The sequence below is a fragment of the Sus scrofa genome, chromosome X, assembly GCF_000003025.6.
Source record: "Sus scrofa isolate TJ Tabasco breed Duroc chromosome X, Sscrofa11.1, whole genome shotgun sequence".
Taxonomy (NCBI): domain Eukaryota; kingdom Metazoa; phylum Chordata; class Mammalia; order Artiodactyla; family Suidae; genus Sus; species Sus scrofa.
The window spans coordinates 122,269,106-122,292,087 of NC_010461.5; the positions used below are offsets into that span (position 1 = coordinate 122,269,106).

Consider the following 22,982-nt stretch of genomic DNA (forward strand, 5'->3'; position numbering starts at 1 on the left):
CACCAACACCGCGTGTGTGCCCAATGTCCCAGGGGGCGGTCCTTGCCTCTGGTAGAAGGAGGGGGCTTGAGCAGCTGGCTTTGCAGAAATGGAGGAGCCCTAAGATGCTGGGATGTAGACCCACTGTCCCTGGCTGAGCACAGTGGTGCTGGAAGGAGTGAACACTGGGACCAGAAGGAGACTTGTGTGGTCACATTGCTCAGACTTATGGTGTCCCCCCCAAAGGGGGCACTGTGGTTATCTGGCTTGAGGTCACCCCTTTTTGGAACAAGCGAACAGAAGCTTCCCCTCCCAGGGCCCCCATTTCAAAGCCATACTGCCCTCCCAATGTGGCCCTGCGGGTTAGAGACCCAGCATTGTCTCTGCAGAGGCCTGGGTGGCTGCTGGGATGCAGGCAGTTTCGATCTCTGCCCTGCGCAGGGGGTTAAGGATGGCGCGGTGCTCTGCCAGACAAAAAAAAAAAAAAAAAAAAAAAAAAAAAGATCCACACTGCCCTGGAGCAGCTCACAGCCCCTCAGATGGTGACACCCACGACGATCAGGAGGCATTACCCAAGAGGCCAGTCCTCATTCATTCCATCACTCCCGCGTTTCTCCAGCAAGAAACACTTGGGAAGCACCTAGGAGGTGTGAGGTGTGGGCTGAGTGGGCCAGCCCCGCCTGGCCGACAGTGGTGTCCCCTCATTACCCATCCTCTAGGGTTTGGGTGCGGACCCGGATCAAGGGAGAGCCCCCCGCCGGCTTCCCAGCAGCTCCTCCCCTGCCCGCTCCCAACCCCGCAGCACCGGAAAGCCCGGCCCGCACGCCCCCCGCGGCGCGCGAGGCTCCCGGTGCCCTTGACCGCGGGCATCGCCGCCTCTCTATTGGGTCCCGGCGGGTCACGTGCTCGGCCGCCCCGCCCAGCGGGCGGCGGAGCGGCGGGCGAGCGGGTTCTCGCCGTGCCTTTCCTGCCCTTGCCCGCCCCGCTGCGGGTGCCCCCTCCTCTCCGCCTCAGCCCCCCTGCCGCTGCCCTGCCCGCCCCACGGACTCACAGGCGGTCCCTGTCAACTCCCCTCGGTTCCTCCGCGGAGAGGGGGACAGGCAGGCGGCTCTGAAATGTTGATGGAAGTGGGTGGGAGACACGAAGGGCCGGTCGCTGTGAGCGCACCCGCTGATTCCAGGAGTGTGTTCATGCGGCACCTGCGAGGGGTCGGACACCTGCCGGGGGTGGGGGCCTTGTAGGGGGCGGTAGACGAGGGGTGGAAGCAGGTAAGACTGCGGCCCTTGGGGACCCGCCCTTGTAGTCGCTAAAGAGGGACGCCGCAGGCCTTGCCTTTCACGGGTCAGCCCTGTGTATTCAGCATCTCTGTGGGTGTGCCTTGAGTTCTCCCCGCCCTGGGCCCTGACTTCTGCTGGGCACTGTATGGAGGGGCTGGGTGGAGAGAGCGGGGGACAAGAGTCAAGGTTAACTAGCCCCAGCCTTCAAGAAGCTCTAAGCCCAGTGGAGAGTAAGATGGGAAAACCCCTCGTTATATTGGAAGCCGGTAAGTGCTGTGGCGGAGGCGTGACTCTGCGGGCCCAGAGCACGCAATGTGAGCCGGCCTGGGCTTTCTGTGGAGAGGGAGAACAGAGCCATTTACTGAGAAGGGTGGGAAAGCTTAACGAACAGCACAGCCATTTCACTGTCCAGCGCAGCCTAGGGGCCGGCCTTGCTGCCCTGTGCAAACACCAGTGGTGGGAGGTGTCTGGTTAAACCCAGGACGCCCAGGTACATTTGAATTACAGAGAAGCAAGCAAACGGGGGCGAGATGGTCTTGGTTTCAGGGATCCCAAATATTGCATAGCATGTACTTAGGCTAAAAGTAATCGTTGCTTACATGAAATTCAAATGTAACTGGGTGGCCTGTACTTTTATTTTCTAAGTCTGGGAACTTTGGGGAGCCAGGCGTGGGAATGGGAACATAGTCTGCGAAGAGCTCAGGGTCAGGGGGCATTGACTAGAGTCCCCAGACTGACGCTCCCCCTAGAAGGAAACTGTCTCCACAGCATCTTGGAGCCCTGGAGAAAGTGGCGTTGGTGTCCAGCCTGGCGTCTCCCGGAGCCTGCGCGATAAAGGAGGGGCAGCCCCCATTGCAGGAGGGTAGGACTAGAGGAAGTAAGATGAGTCCCACCCAAGGAGTAAAGGCCTGAAAGCCAGAGGCTTCGTGGAGAAATTCCTAGCAGAGGCTCCGACCTCCCCGCCAGGCCCGTTGTCTTGAGGACCCCAAGAAGCTGTGCAGTTTCTCATTTTCCTCCGCAGGGCTGGGGGCAGGGTAGGGGGCACCTCAGGGCTCCCAGGGTGCGGTGTGGCCCCCAGGGACTGCGGCAGCTCTCGAAACCCCCCGAGAAGCACTGTAGATGGAGAAAAGGGGGGATCTGGGCTCATCAGTGGGCACCGATCTTGTCTCAGTGTGGGTCGTATGGGGCCAAGGACACACTAAGTGTACCCAGTCCACATAAAACTAGAACTTAATTTGGCCTAGAATCAGTATGCAAATGGGGAGAAATTGCAAACTAGCAATGATTTTTGTTTGCTTTTTCACAAGTTAGAAGCATTTTAGAGGGGGATGTTTGTTTGTTTGTTTGTTTATCTTTTTAGGGCTGCACCTGTGGCATATGGAGGTTCCCCAGTTAGGGGTCCAATTGGAGCTGCAGCTGCCAGCCTTCGCCACAGCCACAGCAACGTGGGATACAAGCCGAGTTTGAGACCTACGCTGCCACTTGAGGCAACTCGGGATCCTTGACCCACTGAGTGAGGCCAAGGATCGAACCTGCATCCTTGTGGATACAAAGTCAGGTTATTAACCCGAGCCACAACAGGAGCTCCAGGGGGAACTTTGATTTTAAAGGTCTAGATTGCTCCTGAAACAGGCACACACGGACACCCAGAATGGTGGGACAGTGCCTTCAAGGAATCAGAGGCCTTGGGAAGTCGCCTGTCCGTGTCTTAGAGGTGAGTGTTAAACCACACGACAGTGAAACAGACGAGGCAGTGCCCGGCACAGGTTGGGGCGATGTGGCCGCCGCAGGTCGCCCTCTCCACGGCAGGGCAGAGGGTGACACGTGGGCTCTGGAGGGGATTGGCCCGGCTTCACGTTGCTTTCAGAGCCCTGTGACCTTAAGATGGTCCCCAAACCTCTCTGACCTTCTGTTTCATCATCTGTAAAGTGGGTGCAGCAGACACCCGGACCTTGCAGGGCGGGTGTGAGGATTTCATGGCCTAACGTAAGGGGAGATATGGTCAGGGCTCAAGAAATGGACACTCTTGTCAGAATCAGAGCGACCTGAGTGGCCCTCAGACTGGAAGCCGTTGGGGGTCGGGCTGGGGCACGTCGCACATGCTCACACTGCACCTTTCGCCAAGTCGGATTTCTCACCAGCAGTTGGAACACCCCAGACCCACCTGATGGGGGCCTGACTGCACCTCGCTTCCTGCTGGCCTATCGGGTGCCCTGAGCTAGAGGGCGCCGCCTGAGTGGCTCAGTGGGGAAGAGAGTGGGGCCTCTCTGGTTAATGTTTACCCGCCAGGGCTGTGCCGGCCGGCCCAGGCTGGTTAGGCCCGGGTTGTGCAGAGAAGGGCCGAGGGGGAGGGGAAGTGATGGGGCTTCCCCCCCCCCGCCCCCCGCCTTGTCTAGACTCCTCCCTGCGGCCTCCGAGTGAGCGAGCAGGTGACAAGAGGGCCCAGGAAGCCAGCAGTACTGTCCCCCTGCTGCGTGTCACGCAGTGTGTGGAAGTGCTGTGGTCAGGCCCTCCTGTTTAGAGAGGGGGCTAAATAAGGGGTCTGTGACAAACTTATTGCCAACTTATTGTCTCCATTCTAGAGCCTAGAAGTCCAAAATCAAGGTGTCAGCAGGGTCGCCCTTTCTCTGAAGGTTCTGGAAGATGACCCTTCCAGGGCTCTCCTGGCTTCTGGCGGCCTCAGCCTGTGGTGTTCCCTTAGCTTGTGCCCGCATTACCCACCCTCTGCCTCCCTCTCCCTGTGGCTTCCAAGACCCTGTTTCCAGGTAAGCCACGTTCTCAGGTGGGGCGCTATCCAACCCACTGCACACTCCTGCCTGAAATCTGTGCCAAAGTGAGCCCTTCTGAATGGATCTTTATTAGATATTACTTGTGAGGATTTTTTTTTTTTTTTTGGTCTTTTCTGTCTTTTTAGGGCTGCACCCATGGCATATGGAGGTTCCCAGGCTAGGGGTCGAATCGGAGCTGTAGCCACTGGCCTACGCCAGAGCCACAGCAACGCAGGATCCGAGCCACATCTGTGACCTACACCACAGCTCATGGCAACACTGGATCCTTAACCCACTGATCGAGGCCAGGGATCGAACCCGCAACCTCATGCTTCCTAGTCAGATTCGTTTCCACTGCGCCATGACGGGAGCTCCATGAGGATATTGTTAATTGACAGAAATGTCCTTCAAAGCAGCTTCCATGATCACCAAATTCCCCTTTAAACGTGTTACCTCAGAAACACACCCAACCACTGCTGAATGCCAGGCCCCAGAACAGTACCAGCTCTATAGCAAGGGTTCAAGAAATACTTGCCAGATGCATAAATGGAATGAAATCCATTTAATGGCCCAAAGGACTCACCCTTTGGCTGGGAGAAGCGGGCCATGGACACAGAGTGGCAGGTTTTCCCAGCTTTTAACAAAAGAGTACAAAGCATTTTCCAGACACCTCTGCCGAGTGTAAAGGCAGGCCAGGCTGAGCCCCTCCGGCTGCCCTGCCTGCCCTCTGCCCACCAGAAGCCACGTGGAAAGCCTGGTTGTAAGTCAGGAATCAGAGGCAAATGAGGTTTTTTTTTTTTGTTTTTTTTTTGTTTTTTTTTTTTTTTTTTTTTTTTTGGTCTTTTTAGGGTCGCACCCATGGCACATGGAGGCTCCCAGGCTAGGGGTCGAATCGGAGCTACATCTGCCGGCCTACACCACAGCCTCAGCAACACTGGATCCTTAACCCACTGAGTGAGGCCAGGGCTTGAACCTGCATCCTCATGGAGGCTAGTCGGGTTCATTAACCACTGCGCCATGACGGGAACTCTGGCAAATGAGGTTTTTAAGTGTTGTTGGCGACAGCACACATAGCACCGAGACATTGACACTCAGCCCTAAAGTTTGCCCCGTAAAACGACACAGCAGGGATCGCACTGTCTTCAGGATGCATATTTTGCTTTCTTTGAGTTCCCAAAGGGAAGTCCAGTAGGAAAAAAGGTATTTTTTTTTTTTTTTTTGTAAATGTGAAAAGGGGAAAAAAAGCCACAAAAGCGTTGTCTGCCTCTAATTGGACGAACTGGAAGGACTGGGCTGCCAGGGTGGCTGTTTTGAAACAGATCACGCTGCACGCCTGCTTACCAGCTGCTAGCGACTCCCCGTGACCTTCAGGCTAGCCTGGACTGCTTCGCGGGGCATTCTGCCACAGCTGTCACCACCCTCCGCCACACTGCTAAGGACCGAATTGTGTCCCCCGCCTCCCCAGATGCTGAGGTTCTAACCCCTGGTGTCTGTGCATGTGACCTCATCCGGAAGTAGGCTCTTTACAGAGATGACAAGGCAGGAGGAGCTGTGTAGCGCGGGCCCTCATCCCAAATGACGGGTGTCCTCCTAAAAAGGGGGACCTTTGAACCCAGAGACAGATGCCCGTGGGGAGCACGCCGTGTGAAGACTGGAGCCAAGCTGCCACAAACAAGCTGAGGAGCCACCAGGAGCTGGGAGACAGGCCTGGACCAGGTCCTTCCCTGGCACCCTCAGAGGGAGCAGGGCACTGCCCACAGCTTGACCTCAGACTTCCAGCCTCCAGAACCGAGAGGCTACATTCCCGATGCTTAAGCCACTCGGCTGTGGTACTGGGTCCCGGCAGCCCTAGCAGCTCATTCACTAGGTCGCTCGCCTTCCCTGCCCCCCCCCCCCCCCCGCCCTCAGCTTGCCTGTGGTGTTCCCTGCACATCCTGGGCTCTGGCTCCGGGAAGTCACACGTCCAGGTTTCCAGGGACAGTCCCAGCTTATGGTGTTGTCACAGCGGCCCCCTTTCAAAGGCGCCCTGATTTGGGCCCCGTTTTCTGGGGTCACGCCAGCATCTCTCTGTGCTAATGCCAGCTGCAGTGACCAGTCCTACCTGGCGAACTTCTACTCTTTGGACAAAGCCCACCTGGAACATAGCCGCTTTTGTGAAACATACCCAACCTCGGCCATCAGTTTGGCCTCTGTGTTCCCTGGGCAGCTGGTACACATCCTGACCTCATGTCAGCTCAAATGAGCTCTTCTCGGGGATCCCCGTGCCCCACCCCGATGTCCCCCCCCCCCGACTGGCCCAGAGCCCCAGCCGTGGCTCCTACAGCACCACGGACTCCCCTCCCTTCACGGCCTGTTGGCCGGGCTGTAATGAGCTGTTTGGGGGACTGTGATTATTCATGACCGTAATCCAGGATTTGCTCCCGTCTAGTGCTGGCCGGACCGTGCCTGTCCTGACACACAATTGGAATGAAGAAACGTCCTAGGTGAAGATCGACGTTCTCGTCCTCCCTGTAAAGCTGTCACCTCTTGTCTGTCTCAGCCACGTCCTAATTCTCTCCCTCCCTTTTAGCACCTGCTACTGTTCAAAAAGGATATTGTCTGGGCTTCCTGAAGGCACACCATGTGACATGGGGGCTTCCCAGACAATGGACACAACTGGGACAATAATAGGTCTCAGAGTGACTGTTCCACCAGGTGAGAGAAGTGACATGGTGACGGAAGTTCTGCTGTCCAGCAATAGGTGCAGGGTGGCGCAGGGTGCGGGAAGCGGCCCAGTGCAACCCCTGATCCAGATGATTTTAGGCAGGAGCTGCTGCAAAAACACATGACGAGTTAACTCCTCGTGTGTACTTAGCCCTTGAGCTTTTATAAAAAAGTTTTCACTCATGTGAGCTACCTTGAGTCTCACAAGACTTTTCTAAACTAGCTAGAGGGCGGGGAAAGGAGCCTGGCAGCTGCTTTCATGCCAAAGGGCCAAATAGCAGGTCTTCAGGGTCTCGCCTTTTTTTTTTTTTTTTTTTGGTCTTTTTATGGCCACACCTGTGGCATATAGAGGTTCCCAAGCTAGGGGTCTAATCAGAGCTGTAGCCTCCGGCCTACACCACAGCTCACGGCAACACCCCAACGCCAGATCCCCAACCCACTGAGCAAGGCCAGGGATCAAACCTGCAACCTCATGCTTCCTAGTCAGATTCATTTCCACTGCGCCACGACGGGAACTCTGTCTCGCCTTTTAAAGAGAGATGTGCTAGGGAGGAAGCACAACCCAGGAGGGAGCTCGAGTTTATCACTGAAAATGAGGAACCTTGACAGCACCAGGTGTATTAGGGGCCATCTGAGGTGGCCCTCCCAGAGAACCCGGAGAGAAAAGGAAAAGAGGGAAGTGTGGTCCTGCCATCGGGCTGGAATTAAGGACCCAGAAATAAGCACGTACACATATGGTCACTGATTTTCAACCAGGGTGTCAAAACCACTCGGTGGGAAAGGATGGTCTCTTCCATAAATGTTGCTGAAACGACTAGATAGCCACACGCGCAAGTCTGAAGTCAAACCCCTACCTCACATCATACACGAAAATTACCTCCAAGTGGATCACAGACCTACCTGTAAGGATGAAAACCAAAACTCCTATAAGAAAACATGGTGGTAAATTCTCACAATCTTGGATTTGACAATGATTTCTTGGATATAGAAGCAAAAGCACAAGAGACAAAAGAAAAAAGAAATTCGACTTCATCAAAACATAAAACATTTGGGTTTCAACAGAAACCATCAAGAAAGTGAAAATGCAAGTCACAGAATGGGAGAACCTCTTTGCAAATCATATATCTGATAATGGACCTGTTCCCAGAATATGTAAAGAATTCTTGCAACTCAACAACAGAAAAGCAAATGACTCCATTCTTAAAAATGGACGAAAGATCATCTGAATAGACATTTCTCCGTAAGTGATATGCAAATGGCCAGGGAGCTAGTGGAAATATGGTAAAATATCATTAGTCACCAGGAAATACAAGTCAAAATGGCCACGTGGTATCATTTCACACCCACTAGGATGGCTAGAAGAAAACATATAGACCATAACAAGCCCTGGTGAGGATGTGGAGGCACTGGAACGCTGCTGCAATTCCAAACCTAGGTGCATATCCAAGAGAAATGAAAATGTAGGTCCACTCAAAAAATTGTGCATAGCACACTATTCACAAGAGCCAGAAGGTGGAAACTACCCGAGAGCTCACCGTAAAAGGAAATGGAGTACGTACCTGAAACAAAGATTGTAACAACAAGCATACTGTAATTAATGAAAGAGAAATGAAGTACTGATTTATGTTACAACATGGATGAACCTTAACAACATGCTAAGTGAAAGGAACCAGACACGAAAAGTCACATGTTGCATGATTTCATTTATATGGAATGTCCAGAGCAGGCACATCTGTAGAGAAAAAAAGTAGATTGTTGGTTTCCAGGACATAGTGGGGAGGGGGGGTTGATGGAATATTCTGGACCTGGTGGTGGGGGTTGGACAGCTCTGGGACTACACTAAAAACCTTCGGATCGGAGTTCCTTTCAGGGCTCAGTGGGTTAAGAACCTGAAACTGTGTCCCTGAGGACGTGGGTTCGATTCCTAGTCTCACTCAGTGGGTTGAGGATCTGGCCTTGCCGCAAGCTATGGTGTAGGTCGCAGATGCAGCGCGGATCTGGATGCAGTGTTGCGGTGGCTGTGGTGAAGGCCAGCAGCTGCAGCTCCGATTCCAGCCCTAGCCCAGGAACTCCCATGTGCTGCAGGTGGCCCAAAAAAGAGACACACCGAATGATACATTTCTCAGGGGTGAATGTCATCATGCACCGAGATTGTATCTCGGTGGAGAGAGCATGCGCGATGTTGGGGGTGGGGCGAGGGGAGGATATGAGAGGAGGGGCTTAGCCGAAGCAGGTTCCCACGCGCCCCTCTGCGACCGGGGCTTTCCTGGTGGCGAGAGCGCTCTGAACAGTTGCCAGCGCTCCTTCCCCAGCATCTCGGCTTCGTTCCCACGAGCCCCGGGGCGTGAGGAAGGACAGGTGGGCGGTCTGCAGCTGTCACTGGAAACACGGCCGCTGTGAAGCACCTCGTGCTTCTCTCCCCAGGGGCCCGACGGCGGGGCGGGGGCAGGGCTGGGATGGAGACCCCACGTGAAGACTCAGGGTTAGCAGGGTGCTGAGGGGTGCGCACGCGCCCTCATTGCTCAGTGACCTGTTGGAAGTGACCCCTGGGAGCTCTAAGGGAAAAGTCAGCACCTTCCTCCCACTCTCTCTCGGGGGCACTTTCCCAAAGAATTGCCCCCAGCTCCCCACCCGTGACGGGTGTGCCCCCTAGGAGGCGGCTTCTAGGGCAAGTCCATTGCCTCCTGCTCCCCACGCAGCAGCCTTCCCCGGGCGTCTTCTGTCCTGAGTGCCGAGGAGAGGTCTAGGAACGCGCTCTGGGAAAGGATCTCCCTCCACGGCTCCCGGGAGTTTTTGGCAGCGGCACAAAGGAGAGGTGGCAGTATTTTATTTATTTTGGAAAGGACCTGCGTTCTTGCTTCCCTCATCCTCCAGTCGCCTGGGCCTAGGGCCCTTGGTTAATTCTGGCTCCCCGTGGGAGGCTTTGTTTCCGAGGCGGGACAAGGGACCTCCTGTCGTGGGTGGAAGCTGACCTTGGCAATGTACAGTCGCATCTGAGATGGAGTGTGGGGGACCTTGTCTAGGTTTCTGGTCCCCTTGACTCAGACTATTGTGGAGGCTTAATTAATCTTTTTTTTAAAATTGTGGTATAATACTCATAAGCAGAGTTTGCTTGTGGCATGGTGGGTTAAGGATCCAGCATTGTCACTGTAGAGGCTTGGGTGTGGTGTGGGTTCGATCTCTGGTCTGGGAACTTCCTGATGCTGTAAAAAAAACAAAAGACAAAAAAATCCCCAAAAAACTAACTCATAAGCATCAAATCCTCCCCGCCCCAGCTCCTGGTAATCATCATTCAACTCTTTGTTTCTTTGAATTGGATTTTACTCTAGGTACCTGACATAGCTGGAATCATACAGTACTTGTCCTTCCGTGCCTGACTTCTTTCACATAGCATGATGTTCTCAGCATTCATCTGCGTTGTAGCAGGTACTGGAATTCCCTTCCTTTTTCCAGGGTGAGTAATATTCCATTGTGTGTGGACCCTATTTTGCATGTCCATTCATCCATGGATGAGCACATGAGTTGCATCCACCTTCTGGCTGTTGCGAATAATGTTGCTGTGAACATGGGTATACAAACATCTCTTTGTAACTCTGTGTGCCATTCTTTTGGGTAGATACGCAGAAGTGGAATTGCTGGATCATATCACAATTCTATGTTTAATTTTTTGAGGAGCCATCATATCCTTTTCCACTGTGGCTGCACCACCTTACAGTCCTACTGACGGTGCACAAGGGTTCCATTTCTCTGCATCCTCATCAACACTGGTTACTGTCTGGGCTTTTAGTTGTTTGTTTTTGATAGTAGCCTAATGGCTGTGAGGGGGTAGCTCGCTGTGGTTTGGATTTGCATTTCCCTAATGATTAGTGGAGGTGAGCATCTTTTCTTTTGCTTATTGGCCATTTGTATATTTTCTTTGGAGCAATGCCAATTCACGTCCTTTGCCCTTTTTTTAACTGGGTTGTTTGATTTTTTTTCTGGTTGAGTTGTAGGAGTCCTTTATGCATTCAGAATATTAATCTTTCACCAGATGTGCGATTTACAAATATCTTCTCCCATTCTTGGGGTTCCTGTTGTGGCTCAGTGGGTAGCGAACCCAACTAGCATCCTTGAGGACGAGGGTTTGATCCCTGGCCTTGCTTGGTGGGTTAAGGATCTGGTGTTGCCCTGAGCATGGTGTAGGCTGCAGATGTGGCTCGGATCCCACATTGCTGTGGCTGTGGTACAGGCCAGCAGCTACAGCTCTGATTTGACTCCTCGCCTGGGAACCTCCATATGCCACAGATGCAGTCCTAAAAGGACAAAAAGACCAAAACATAAAAATAAATAAATACTATTCTCAGTGGTATAAAATGTCTAACAACTAACAGTCAACCGCCCCAAAAAAAACCCCCAATATTTTCTCCCATTCTGTTGGTTGCCTTTTCACCCTGTTGATTGTGTCTTTTTATACACAAAAGTTTTAAATTTCGATGTGGTCTAACTTTTCTATTTTTACTTTTGTTGCCTGTGCTTTTGATGTCATGTCTACGAAATCATCCGCTAAATCCAATGTTAAGATTTTCCCCTGTTTTCTTCTAAGGGTTTTATAGTTTTACCTCTAACATTTAAGCCTTTGTCCATCTCGAATTCATTTTTGTGTGTGGTCTAAGGTAAAGCTCCAGTTTCATTATTTTGCATGTGGCCACCAGGTTTCCCTGCACCACTTACTGCAAAGATTATTCTTGCCACATTATAAGGGTCTTGGCACCCTTGTTAATCATCATTTGAGGTTTTACTTGAGAATTTATTATGAGAACTTATTTCTTTATGTGAGAATTTATTTCTGGGCTTTCTATTCTGTCCCTTGGTTTATATGCCTGTCTTAATTATATGCCTCTCTTAATGCCAGCACCACACTGTGTGGATTACTGTAGCTTTGTAGTATGTTTTGAAACTGGGAGGTATGAGGCGTCCAACTTTGTTCTACTTTTTCAAGATTATTTTGGCTATTCAGGGGTCCCTTGAAATTCCATATGAATTGGAGGATGGGTTTTTCTATTTCTGCCCCTCAAAATGCCATTGGGATTTTGAGAGGGATTGCATTAAATCTGTAGGTTGCATGGGGTACTATTGGTATCTCAACAATATTAAATCTTGGACTCCATGAACACAAATGTCTTTCCATTCATTCGTGCTTTAATTTTTTCAGCAATGTTTTGAGTTTTCTGTGTACAAGACTCTCACCTCCTTGTTCACATTTATTCCTAAGTATTTTATTCTTTTTGATTATTTAATCTTCACAAAATTTCATTCGGGTTCAGCCAACATTTGCCAACATTCATGTTTTTCCTCTTTCGTTTCTCCCTTTCTCATATATTCTTGTTCAATTTTCTTTGCTTTTTCGGCCGCCCCACGACACAGTTGAATCTTGAGTCTCCCAATCTGCGAGGGTTGGGAAAGTAGCATCCTGTTTCCCTCAGGGTGAATCAGCCCAGCCCCTTGAAATAAAAAGATAAAACTCTCTTTAAAACTCAGTTTTGAGTAAAACACATTTGAATGTTTCATGAAATAGTTCCTCGTGGGGCTTTTACTTCCTCAAAAAATGTTTTTAGTGTAAGACACTAAAATTTTAAATAAAACTCATAACTGGGGGCAGAGGGAAGGTACTTGTGTGGGGGCCTGTCTTCTGAGGGGCTTTGTTTCCACGTGTGACCTGACTGGGGCCGGAGGCAATCTTCTCACCAAGCTGCTTGGGGATTGAACCTCAGAGCCCTTCCTGAAACCCTCTCTTCGCGGAGAGATGAGGGAGACACACGGGGCTGAGTCAGAACAGTCATCCTGCCTGTCTGGCCCTTGTGGCCAAGAGGCCCTGGGACCCAGACCATCTGGGTTTGTCTGTGTGTGTGTAAGTGTTTTCACGTCCCATCCTTTGGCTCCAGGGTCCACCTAACACCTGGCAAAATAGAGCCTGCTGGCCAGCGGGGCCTAAGGAGGCCTCCACTCAACCCTGCGTTCCACGGGAAACCGGAAGGAAAACAGCAGTAGCGCCCTGGTCTACACGTGAACACAGGATCCGGTCACCGGCGGTTCCCAGGGAGAAGGTGGGGAAAACTGCGTGTCCCTGGGGCCCACAGTGTCAGCTCTGTCTGTCCAGGCTCAGCTTCCAAGCCGCCTCCAGCCAGGTAAGCACTCCCCCCCCACTCAGGGCGGGGCTGCCATTTCCCCCCGCCCCCCCCCCGGGGGGGAGTGTTCCCTGGCCCCACCCAAGCCGTCATCTGCCTTCCAGCAGCACAGCCTTGGCGAGTGTAGGGCAAGCCTCACCACCCTCTCCCCTTCAAGGCCCTGGGCCTCTTCAAAACAACCAAGCGGCCAAGCAAACAGAAACAAATGAACAATTGTCAGCAGTCCCGGGACCCCTAACTGAGGCAACTTGCCCCCCGGCCCTTTAAACCTCAACTCTACTGAAGTGGGATTTCTCTACAGGGACATGCACCTGCCTCCTGCGGAGAGTTTAATGCGTTTGGGCAGCTGTATCCAGTCCCGTAATCCCCACCACGAGCAAAGCCCAGAACGTCCATCCCCCGCCCAAACTGCCCTCTTTGCCCCTTCCAACACCCGTGGCCCCCGTCAGCCACAAATCTGCTTTCTGTCCCTACAGTTTTGCCTTTCCCCACATGTAATATAAAGGGAATTGTATAATATGTAACATTTTGTGTAGTGTTTCTTCTGCTTAGCCTAGTGCTTTTGGGATTCATTCCTGTTGTAGCCTCGCCGGTTCTTCCTTTGGATTGCTGAGTAGTAGTCCATTGTCTGCACCTATCACCATTTAGCCAGTCATCAGCCGATGGCCACTTGAGTTGTTTACCTTTCTCCTGTCTTTTTAGGGCTGCACCTGCGGCTTGTAGAGGTTCCCAGGCGAGGGGTCTATCAGAGCTACAGCTGCCAGCCTACACCACAGCCATGGCAACTCAGGATCTGAGCTGCATTTGCGACCTCCCTCACAGCTCATGGCAATGCCGGATCCTTAACCCGCTGAGCGAGGCCAGGGCTCGAACCCACGTCCACATGGATGCTAGTCGGGTTCATTACCGCTGAGCCACAACGGGAACTCCTGAGATATTTACCTTTTTGACTATTTTTTTCTTTTTTGGCCGCACCCATGGGATGCAATAGTTCGTAGGCCAGGGACTGAACCTGAACCATAGCAGTGACAGTGCTGAATCCTTAAGCGCTAGGCCACCAGGGAACGCCTTGACTATTATTTTTAAAAAGCTACTATGAATATTTGAATATAAGTCTTTTTAGGAACATAAGTTTCCATGGGTCTTGGACAGATGCCTAGGAGCAGTGTTGCTTGGGTGTGTATACATTTAACTTTATAAATCACTGCTGTGCTGCTGAGACTACTTTTTAAATAAAGGACTCTGCGGTTCTTCTAGAAGCAGAAGTTAGTCCTGGGCACTCATGTGTTGATTTGGCACCACATGCTCATGAAGCAGGTGTTAATATCCCCATTTCACAGATGAGGAACTCCGGAGGCAGGTACTGGCCCAAAGTCACACACTTAACAAGTCTGAGCCCAGGGGCCTTGGTGCCAAAGCCCAGGGGCTCACGCCTCTCTTCCCACCAGCCCCCCAGCAGCTGGAGACACAGCTGTCTTGACTCTCTCCACCACACTCACCTCCCTCTTTGCTGTACTGAGACACACAGGCCTGGGAAGGGGCTTTCGCCTTCTTTTTTCAGAGCCAGTGGCTAATGAAGTGACATTCGCAAGGCTAACAGCTGCTCTGTAGAATTGCCGGGACCTGAATCCAGGTTCCCTGATTCCAGGTGCTTTCTGCCAGAGCCCACTGCCCTGCAGCTACCTTGAAAAGGTTTCATTTCTTTTTCTCTCTTTTTTTCCGTTTTTAGCCGTCCCACAGCATTTGGAGTTCTCAGGCCAGGGAGCAGATCCTGGCCACCACAGTTGTAACCTACGCCTCAGCTGCGACAATGCTGGATTCTTTTTTTTTGCTTTTTAGGGCTGCCCCCGTGGTATATGGAAGTTCCCAGGCTAGGGGTTGAATTAGAGCTGCAGCTGCTGGCCTACACCACAGCCACAGCAACACCAGATCCTTAACCCACTGAGCAAGGCCAGGGATCGAACCCACATCCTCATGGATCCTAGTCAGATTCGTTTCCGCTGTGTCACCACGGGACTCCCAACTCTGGATTCTTAACCCACTGTGCTGGGCCAGGGATTGAACCCTCGTCCCAGAGACATCACTGATTCCATATCGCTGCAGAGGGAACTCAGAAAGGTTTTCATTTCTGAGCTTGTCTGTCGTTGGCTTTCTCGTTTCTTCCACCTTCCTCCACTCCAGGCCCAGCAGAGTGACCCGGGTAGAACAAGGCGGTCCGGTCCCCAGCCTGAGTCAAGCCGAGACGGGGTGGGGGGTGCTGGGGGGCTCAGAGCACCAATACCAGGGCGCTCGTGGGGAGTGTGCTGAGGGGAGAGGAAGGCGGGGCGACGGGTCATTTCCTCCTCTGGCCAGCTTCTCTCCAGGAGCCCGTGGGTGGGGTAAGGGCAGGCCTGGCCGGGCCAAGGGGGTGGGCCCCCCCGCAACAGGATGGCGCCCCAGAGCACAGGAGGCTCCTCCAGCCTGTGCCTTGGCGAAAGCGGGCAGACTCAGGTGGGGCAGGTGCAGGATGGCGCACCAGAAAGGTGGCCGGAGACGTGGCCTTCTGTCACGTGTTCTGCTCTCCCCTCCCTGTGGTGCAGGACGTCAGCCATCTCCACACAGGCCCCTGCATTTCAGGTGTGTGTGCACACGTGTGTGAAACACAGGGAAGGCTGAAGAGCACCCAACACACAGACACATGTATACTTTGAACTGTGAGCCTCAGCCCCAGCCCGAAGGACAGGGCTCGGTCAAGAATAGCGCCACCTAGGAGTTCTCATTGTGTCCCAGGGGAAACAAAACCAACTAGCATCTGTGAGGATGTGGGTTTGATCCCTGGCCTCACTCGGCGGGTCAGGGACCTGGCGTTAACATGAGCTGTGGTGTAGGTCGCCGATGCAGTTCAGATCTGGCATCGCTGTGGCTGTGGTGTAGGCCGGCAGCTGCAAATCCAATTTGACCCCTAGCCTGAGAACCTCCATATGCCATGGGTGTGGCCCAAAAAGAACCCAACATAGTGTCCGTAAGGATGCAGTTTCGCTCCCTGGCCTCGCTCAGTGGGTTAAGCATCCGGGGCTGCTGTGGCTGTGGCGTCGGCCGGCAGCTGCAGCTCCAATTCCACCCCTAGCCTGGGAACCTGCACATGCAGTAAGTGTGGCCACAAAAAGGAAGAAAGAAAACAGGATAGCACCACCTCACCAAGGGCAAGGTGGGGACTCGTGTGTAGGGCTCAGCCTTTACAGTTTTCAAAGTGCTTTCACCTCTCTTCCCAGCGTGACCCCCGCACCTACGCCGTCTTCTCTACCGGCCCTTTCTGCTTGTGTCGCCTCCTTCTCCAGCTGGGGCTGGGCCGGGTTCCCAGCGTGCTGGTGGTGGAGAAATCCCCAGTAACTACGGGCTTAGGAAGAGCATGGTCCCACCCAGCAGCTGCCCTGCCTCTGCACCACCACAGGTCCCTCTCTCCCTCTGCTCCCAGACTCACAGATTTGGAATCCGGTTACCCCGTGGCCCACTGGGGAGCCTCTGTGGCATGCAATGCATGCAATCAAAAAGAATTTACTGAACACTCTGAAATCTGGTGCAAAAGTGAATGTGAGTCAAAGAGGTTCGGAGTCTGGGGTGGGGAGTTGACAGGACAGCCGGGTAAGCAAATGATGACATCAGTGCCATGGGAAGGGTTCTGGGGGGAGCTCCCAATTCTGCCCGGCCCAGAGCAAGTGCTATGTTGCTGCCTTTCTAGGAGTGTGGCCAATCCAGGGGAAAGGAACAACAGTGCAAGGGGCTGGAGGGAGGAAAGAAGGCGGTGCATCCAGGGAACGAAAGAAGCTCCCTGTGATTAGAGCAGAACTTGGAGGGGAGAGAGAGAAGAGGCTCACGGGAAGAGGTGCTGAAGCGTAGGTGGGGTTCGAGTCTACCGGGCCTTGTCAGACAGAAGTCTTCACTCCTCAGTAGGGTTAATGTGTGTTTGTATGTGTACCTAATGCTATATGATTATTCACACACACACACAGTGGTATCAAAAAAGAGGAACTTTTTTACCTCTTAAATTTCAGGATTAAGAAATGTAACAGGCAAGGAAGTTCGTTAAAGTCATCCTATTCACGGTCATTTACCTGAAGTCATTATGTGTAGTTATAATGCAGGACAAGGACTATTACAGGTGTTCTCTGAGTCCGGTTTGGCGGTTTTTTTTCTTTTGATTACACACTGAATTCCCTTCCTGAAGTTGTCTCCCCTGCCCCTTTCTTTCTTTCTTCTTCTTTTTTAAACTTTAAAAACATGAAGTAGAGTTGATTTTCCTTTCCTTTCTTTTTCCTGAGTTAATGGTCGGTCGTCTGTCTCAAGGCTCGAAAAAGTAGAAGGAACTTGGTCCTGAAAGGTTTCCCTTCCCTGAGTCTCAAGAGAGTTCTTGCAAAGGTCCTGGTATACAGCGTGAAGGATGCCGGCGTCAGTGAAATTTCTTTTTCTCTTGCAGTATCTCAACTTCACGCAGCCAACCCTGTGCACCCAAACGTAGCTCAGTTTAGTGACAGATGCTAGACAAGTGTTCCCTCTGGGTTTCCCTTTTACTGGAGAAAAACAGTAAGACGCAGAGAAGAATTCTGGGACTACACTTCCCGGCGGCTTCCGCTTGGTGCCTAGTGCAGCTTCCCTTAACAGGGGTGGCCCCTAGCATCTTGGTCCCGCCCATTCCCGGCACGGGGCTTGGAACTACAACTCCCAGCTGCCTTCACACGCCAGGCCCCCCGCCCCCCCGCAAAGGTCTTCCCAGCAGCCTCCCGGGCGAGGGGCCCCGCCCCTCCGAACTGCTCCCCCGGCGTGGCCGGCGCCCTCTACCCGCCCCGCCCCCGGCACGTGACGCACCGCCGCCAACCGGCGCGGGGAGGAGGGCGGCGGGCGGTGGTCAGGGGCGGGGAGGCCGCAGGGGGCGGGGCCCCGGAGGGGGCGGAGCGGGGCCCGGGAGCCGAGCAGCCTGGCAACGGCGGTGGCGCCCGGACTGGGAGGTGGGTGCGCGCTCGCGGCCGGCCTGGCTCCGAGCCGGGAGTAGCGGGGACCCGTGGTGGTGGAGCTGGGAGGAGAAAGTTGGGACTCCCGGGGCCGATAGGTCCCCCTGGGCCTCGAAGCACCCGCGGGGGTGGGCGGGGGGGTGGTTAGCGCGAGTGCTTTCACTGTCCCGGCGGGGCAGGGCTGAGGCCGGGGAGCGCAGGCAGGTGCCTCCGGCTCCTCCGGTTCTCTCCGCCTAAGGTCCCCGGCCGGCGGCGGGCGAAGGTCGGGACATGAATCGCGTCGGCGGGCCAGGGGTGGGGGAGTGGGGGCGTCGCGGCCACTGCCCGGACTTTGCTTCCCGGTCCCGAGGCGGTGAGCGGGCCGGGCGGCCGCCCTGCCTCCCCGGCGACGCGCCGCGGCTGGTCCTCGCCCTAGCCCTCGGGGCGGGGCGGGTGCCTGCCGCATCCCCGGTGGGTGCTGCGGAGGGGCCGCAGCTCGGCACCGTCCGGCGCTCTCGGCCAGCGTTTCTGTGTCACGCACGGGAGGTTTATCTGCTTTTGCAACAGTTGAGGAAAGATCTGAGGAGGGAAGGGTTAGTTCCCTGATACGCAGTCGGAAGTATGCACAGGCACGAGCAAGCGCCCTTTGCCGGGTTGCCTCCCTTAACTGTCTTGCTGCGCTCAGGAAGTGAAAACTAATTTTAGTTTTTGCCTAAGCAAATATGAAATGAATCTACTGCAGAAACTGTATCACGGGCTTTATAGACGCATGCAAAGTATGAAGTGAAGTGGATTGTGACTGGTTTTTAAGCAGATGTACGAGAATGGCATCGTGGCATATTAGAAATGACTGGGACCTTTAAATTTATATAGTTCACTTCTTTCTCCGGAAGGGAAGCCAAGGCCCAGAGAGGTTAACCAATGGGACAACTTAATGGCAAAGCTGCTTTCACAAGTCACGTTTCTGGGGGCATCTCAGCATCTGGGTAATTTTTATCACAGCCCAGTTTTATTCCTTGTAAAGTATCCACTGTGGAGTCTAGAGACTGAGTCAGCGATTTTGCTATAGTTCAAACTATATTGAACTACATTCAAAACCAGTTTGCAGCCCGATAAGACAATCAGGCTTGTTAATTTATAGACACATTTCCCTTTCATCCAACGCACGCGCACACACACACACACACATCTATTTATGTATATATGGCATGATCACTTATTCATCAGTTGTGACTCTGCATGACTTTTGGCTCTTTCACAAAACCAAATCTACCCTTGAGCGGTTCCACATCGTGGAGTGGGTTCAAACCTGAGGTCCTGCTAGTGTGTAGCAGGTACTTGAAAGTGGAAAACATTCGCAGGGGCTTTTAGATTCTAGGATGGCCATTAAACGATTGGTCTCCTCGCCTGAAAGTTCTAACTTGTATTTATCAAGTTGTCAGTGGTTTCATTCATTCAACCCAGAATGTCCGTGGTGTCCCGCAGCGTCCCGAGCGCTGGGAAGACAGCAGACGGCACCGCTGACCAGGTCCCTGCCTTACAGAGCTGCTGCGTGGGGAAGCAGACGGTAAACAAATAAGCAATGATAGATTTTCCGCTGGAGCCAAGCACGATGAGAAAGAATAGAGCTCTGGAACGATGTTGACTATCCAGCAGGTTGGCCGGATGGATAAGGAGTTGGGTGTTACTTATAATTGCTAGTGTTAGATTGTTCGCTGCTGCTCCATGAAAGCAAATAGCCATATCCTTGTCGGAATCAAGGAGATCCGATGGGGTCATGCAGCAGGTGCCTCTTGGATGCTAAGTTCGTCACAGCCTCATTTTTACTTGCATCCCCCCTGCCCCATACAAACAGTACGTGGTTTCAAACACCTAGAGAGGGCGCTCTTCAAACTCCTTGTGTCTCGGTCGCTGCCTTGCTCCCCCTACAGAAGGCCCTGTGACCCAGGTCACGGTTGGGTCATCGTTCCATGCCCGCGTCTGCTGGCCTGACACCAGGCTTTCTCTTCCTGCATATGCTGGTTTGGACTGGGAACCCACCATCTGAAGGGCAGCTCAGCCCCTGTGCTGTGTGGTGGGTCAGGAAGCTGGTTCATTGGAAGGTAGCTCTGGCGTGAAGAAGCACCCACCTGCCTGGGACAAGAGGCCAAGAGAGTGGTGGCTGCGCTTGCCTGCCGGTAGCGTTCATCGGCTCGGTGCCTTTTCCGTGCCTTCCCATTCTCTGGGTTCGGTGGCTTCAAGGAGTTTGTTTTTTTTTTTTTTTTTTTTTTTCATTTTTACAGCTCTGAAAAATCATTAAAGTTACCAAAAAAAAAAAAAAAAAACCGAGCCTCTTCAAGGCTTAGGCGACATTTTGAACTGGTGGCCAGCGATTTCAAAAGGCCAGAGTTTCTCATTATTTCTAAAGTTTTCTCAGTTTTATAAAAGAGTAAGTGGTTGTTTTCATTGCTCACTAGTCATTTTCCTTCCCTGTTTGTGACCTCTTTGAAGTTCTGCTTTCTCTGTTTTCTTGTTTCTCAGTTCATTATTCCTTTTGGGCAGATGGGGGACAGGGGCTGTTGTTGGCCCATGAGGCGTTGGCCCAGGAATCGAGTCCTGGCTCTCCTACTACCTGTGTAACCTCAGGCAGGCGAGTTCCTTAACCTCTGTGCCTCAGCTTCCTTATCTGTAAAATGAGGATACTAATAATAGGATTGTTGTCCCAGGGCTGTTGGCAGGACTGCGTGAAAAGGTATGTTAAGTGCTTACAATTGCATCTTGCACATAGTAGGCACTCAAGAAGTGTTCGTGCTTACTGACTTGAGGCTCATGGAACTCCTTTCTTTTAAAGGAAAGAGTCCAGCCATGTCCCAATAACCTTTTGGAAATCCAGTAAGCATGATTTTCTAGACACTTCTCTGCCTTTCATTGTTGACCCGAGCTTTTAGATTCGGGTGACATTGGCGGCAGCCGTGTGCAGTTCTTGCAGGGCTAAGTTCTCTCGACTATTTAGACTCAGAAATTACTCGAGCTCATATTTTGTTGGTCACCACGCACACGAATAGGGCAAGAGAGGCTTTCTTCCAGTTCCTTTGCCTGGAGAGCCGGAGAGGACCCGGAGACGCATTTGGGGTTAGTCAGATGAGATGCAGCTGCCACCCTGTAAGTCAGAGTTTCTCATATGCTAAGTGTTGACGGCCCGGGACCACCGGGACCATCTCTTTAGGAACTTGGCATCCTGTGCTTTCTATTTCTGCCCGAGGACCAAGGAGGCGAGAGAAAGTCCCTTCTGAGGTCTGTGATCCTGGCCAAGTCATTTCATCTCACGGCTGGTGGCTGTTCCGGCTGTAAGGTGGAGCTAGGTGCGCATCCGCGGCCCTTGGAGGCGGCGGCATCCTTGTCGTTGCCTCCGAGCCTTGGGAGCCGACTTGGCCCCTCCCCCCAGAGCTGTAGGTGTGGCCTCTGCCCCCCTCCCCCTCCGTCAGCGCTGACATAGGCACGTGTCTTACTGCCCCTCAAATGGACCTGAAGCCCTTGGAACCCCTCTTGAGCTCCCCTTTGGTTTCCTCTTGAAAGGGCAGTCCCCTGTCACCAGCAGGCACAGGGCCACAGCGAGGCCATCTCTGCATCAGGGAGGGCCGCCTGCCTCTTCTCCAGGACGCAAGGCTCTCCTCTGTCACAGCAGCGCCTGACTGTAGCTCCGCAGTGCAGCTCGAGGCCCTGCCAGGTCCTCCACTCCTGGGGTCGGGATGAGAAGAAAGCCAGGGCTGGGCTGCTCTCCGGGTCCACACCGCCTACCCCCGCCGAGCAGGGTGGGTGCCGAGTGCTCTTCTCTGCTAACTTGAATGTGTCTTGCCATAGCTTGAAATGACTCCATAAGTAACTGTTGGAAGTTCCACGCACTTAGGTTCGTTTAGTATCGTCCTTCCTCGACCCTTTGTCGTGATATGTTAACACCTGCGACTTCCGGTGATAATCGTTTTTTCCATCTTCCACGTTTGGAATAAAGAGGTCTGAGGTTGGTGACAGTTTCCTGGGCAGGTGAAGCCTGACCTGGCCCTCTGCCCGCAGCCGATGCTTAGCAGGTCCTCTCTGGCTTGAACTGGACCAGGGGGCCCAGCGTAGAATGGTCGGGGTGTGTTCATTTCAGCAAGTTCTGTTGTCTTTTTGGGGATGCTGTTCTCTTGAGTGCGGGCTGAAAGGCAGCTCTAGCTTAGCCTTCCATCCATGGTCAATTAGCAGCTGAATAAGACAGCTTTTTGAGTGGGGGGGCTTCACATGTGGGCGGGCCCCCCCATGCCCTGGGCTTTTGGGCTGTTGTACGTGCACTTTGAGTTTTGAGTTTAGGTTCGTTTTTTGCTTGGCTTGTCGGTGTGTTTGGGGGTGCGGAGGGGGAAGGGAAGTTGAAGGCGAATAATTGAAAGTAAAAGTAACTTGTTTGGACCTTCTCCTGCTCTTACCCCCTTTGCTGCAGGCCTTGGCCACACAGTGATGGCCTTTCTTTAGCTCGCCGTCAGTGATACATATTGCTATCTTGTCCTTGAGCATTTGGGGAGAAGGAGGCACCCTTTGATTCCCAGAGTCTCCTGAAAGGGACCTGCCTGCCACATCAGGGTGTCCTCCCCTCCGTGGGAGCTCTGGGGCGGGGGTGGGTCATAAAGGGGATTCCTAGCATCACGTGGTGTTGCCTGATGGCCTTGAGATGACTTAGGCGGGGTTGGAGCTGTCAGGGTTCATTCCAGCACGTCTGGAATCGGCCTGAGCTGTTTTACTGGAATAAAAGTGTACCTGCCCCGAAGTGACCCCGGCCCTGACGCGTCGGTACTATCTGTGCGTCACAGTGACAAGGAAGATTTGCACTTGGTTTCAGTGAGACCCCAGAGGGCGGGAAGAAGCTTCGGTGGTCCCGGACCCGGCAGGGAGAGTGGCCGCCCCTGCCACCCTCCCAGGTGGAGGGCAGTCGAAGTGGCCCTCGCCTCTTTGTGGCCATTGCTGCGAGGCATAGTCACTGCTGTTTTCAAGCTGAGGCCGCGTGCGACCCTCATTGGCCATCTCCTTCCTTCTCTGATAGCAACCCCCAAGTGACATGGTCATGGCTCCAGAGCTTCCGTCCCTTCTATGCCCCGGAACAGTTTGTCCTTGTTCCTA

The 22,982-nt window shown here is 53.2% G+C and overlaps 1 protein-coding gene and 1 long non-coding RNA gene across 11 annotated transcripts in view; both read left to right on the forward strand.

Moving 5' to 3' along the window:
* On the forward strand, positions 922 to 13,412 carry LOC102158739. Of its 4 annotated transcripts, XR_299687.3 has the most exons (6): positions 922 to 1,522; positions 2,867 to 2,970; positions 3,839 to 4,021; positions 10,057 to 10,181; positions 12,649 to 12,891; positions 13,193 to 13,412. It is a non-coding gene; the product is annotated as an uncharacterized LOC102158739 (long non-coding RNA). The 4 variants fall into 4 exon arrangements; XR_002340720.1 differs by having other exon boundaries at positions 922 to 2,970; XR_002340721.1 differs by having other exon boundaries at positions 922 to 2,970; positions 10,057 to 10,153.
* Positions 17,799 to 22,982, forward strand: part of MTM1 (myotubularin 1) — a 92,399-nt gene continuing 87,215 nt past the window's right edge. For 3 of the 7 annotated variants that reach the window (XM_021080840.1, XM_021080841.1, XM_021080842.1), the window contains exon 1: positions 17,802 to 17,873. The gene's annotated coding sequence lies outside the window, so the exon portion shown is untranslated. Of the gene's footprint in view, positions 17,874 to 19,398; positions 19,423 to 21,621; positions 21,647 to 22,982 lie in introns of those variants that run through there. The other 4 variants (XM_003135463.6, XM_021080837.1, XM_021080835.1 and 1 more) reach the window with 4 other exon arrangements.